Genomic DNA, 2,500 nt, shown 5'->3' on the forward strand with positions numbered 1-2,500 from the left:
ATTCATTTGATTGAATGATAAGTTAATTTGTTCACAATAACAAAAGTGGTATATATTTATTATTATATTTATATATAAATAAAATGATTAAAAAAATACAAAATAATCAAACATAATAAATACCACCACTGTATTATTGTTGAACTAAGACATTCGCAACTTAATAAAAATGTTTAGAGTTAAATATATTTGATATATATTATTGAAAGAAAATCAATTTATATTTTATTATTATTATTATTTAATTTTACTCTTTCAATTAATATATGCAAAAAAAAATTGACATTTGTTATAAATAAAAATAAATAAAAAAATACTCTAAGCGGTGGATCACTTGGCTCATGGGTCGATGAAGAACGCAGCAAACTGTGCGTCATCGTGTGAACTGCAGGACACATGAACATCGACATTTTGAACGCATATCGCAGTCCATGCTGTTATGTACATTAAATTAAATTTTAAAGTACTGCTTGGACTACATATGGTTGAGGGTTGTAAGACTATGCTAAATAAGTTGCTTATTCTTTTATAAAAATAATTGAATTTAAGCAAATGTGTATATTATTGGATTTTAAATAATTCATAATATTAATAGCAAAAAAATAAAGATATATAATGAATTTTTTATTTATTAATATATTCTTAAAAAAAAAAAATCCTCTCAAATAAAATGAAATAAAAAAAATTTTGAATCTAAGTATTCTCTTTAAAAAATTTTCATATTATTTATATATATATAAAATATTAATTTATATATGTAATTAAAGGAGGAATGTCTAGCATAAAAATTAATTTTTTTTATTCTAGAATTGCCTCATTTTACATAATTATTATTTATAATATATATTTATATAAAAGGAAAAAAGAAAAATAGAGATGAAAAGATGATATAATTATTTATTAAATTGTGAGAAGATAAAAAATATTTTAAAACAACCTCAACTCATATGGGATTACCCCCTGAATTTAAGCATATTAATGAGGGGAGGAAAAGAAACTAACAAGGATTTTCTTAGTAGCGGCGAGCGAAAAGAAAATAGTTCAGCACTAAGTCACTTTGTCTATATGTCAAATGTGAGATGCAGTGTATGGAATATCTTAATATCTAGTATGAGAAATTAACGATTTAAGTCCTTCTTAAATGAGGCCATTTACCCATAGAGGGTGCCAGGCCCGTATAACGTTAATGATTACTAGAAAGATATTTCCAAAGAGTCGTGTTGCTTGATAGTGCAGCACTAAGTGGGTGGTAAACTCCATCTAAAACTAAATATAACCATGAGACCGATAGTAAACAAGTACCGTGAGGGAAAGTTGAAAAGAACTCTGAATAGAGAGTTAAATAGTACGTGAAACTGCTTAGAGGTTAAGCCCGATGAACCTGAATATCCATTATGAAAAATTCATCATTAAATAATTAAAAATAATGTGCATTTTTTTCATATAAGGACATTGTAATCTATTAACATAATAAAGTATTTATCAAAAGATCATTGGTGATATTAAGTTTATTTAAATTAATTTGCTTTTTAAGCATATTAACATAGAATAAATACTAATGATTTGATAAAGTGTTGATAGATTTTATTATATATAATGCTAAAATTCATTTTTTGAATTTTACAAAAAATTTAATATCTATGATATTAATATTTATTTGTATGCATTTATATGATTAACAATGCGAAAGATTCAGGATACCTTCGGGACCCGTCTTGAAACACGGACCAAGGAGTCTAACATATGTGCAAGTCATTGAGTTATATTAAACTTAATGGCATAATTAACTTAACTTAAAAATATAATGGGATTAATTTTTAGTCTATTTTCTTAAATAGTCAATTAATTCAATCCCGGGGCGTTCCATATAGTTATGTATAATGATAATTTATTATTATTTATACCTCTAACTGGAGCGTACCTTGAGCATATATGTTGTGACCCGAAAGATGGTGAACTATACTTGATCAGGTTGAAGTCAGGGGAAACCCTGATGGAAGACCGAAACAGTTCTGACGTGCAAATCGATTGTCAGAATTGAGTATAGGGGCGAAAGACCAATCGAACCATCTAGTAGCTGGTTCCCTCCGAAGTTTCCCTCAGGATAGCTGGTGCATTTAAAAATTATATAAAATAATCTTATCTGGTAAAGCGAATGATTAGAGGCCTTAGGGTCGAAACGATTTTAACCTATTCTCAAACTTTAAATGGGTAAGAACCTCACCTTTCTTGATATGAAGGTTGAGGTTATGATATAATGTGCCCAGTGGGCCACTTTTGGTAAGCAGAACTGGCGCTGTGGGATGAACCAAACGTAATGTTACGGTGCCTAAATTAACAACTCATGCAGATACCATGAAAGGCGTTGGTTGCTTAAAACAGCAGGACGGTGGACATGGAAGTCGTAATCCGCTAAGGAGTGTGTAACAACTCACCTGCCGAAGCAACTAGCCCTTAAAATGGATGGCGCTTAAGTTGTATACCTATACATTACCGCTAA

The 2,500-nt window shown here is 29.1% G+C and overlaps 1 non-coding gene and 1 pseudogene across 1 annotated transcript; both read left to right on the forward strand.

The window, feature by feature from the left end:
- The first annotated feature begins 314 nt into the window (after positions 1–314).
- LOC128871290 (5.8S ribosomal RNA) lies at positions 315–495 on the forward strand. Its single transcript, XR_008455863.1, has one exon. It is a non-coding gene; the product is annotated as a 5.8S ribosomal RNA (ribosomal RNA).
- A 438-nt stretch (positions 496–933) lies between these two features.
- LOC128871292 (large subunit ribosomal RNA) overlaps positions 934–2,500 on the forward strand; it is a 4,515-nt pseudogene continuing 2,948 nt past the window's right edge.

The sequence above is a fragment of the Anastrepha ludens genome, unplaced genomic scaffold (genome assembly GCF_028408465.1).
Source record: "Anastrepha ludens isolate Willacy unplaced genomic scaffold, idAnaLude1.1 ptg000130l, whole genome shotgun sequence".
Lineage (NCBI taxonomy): Eukaryota > Metazoa > Arthropoda > Insecta > Diptera > Tephritidae > Anastrepha > Anastrepha ludens.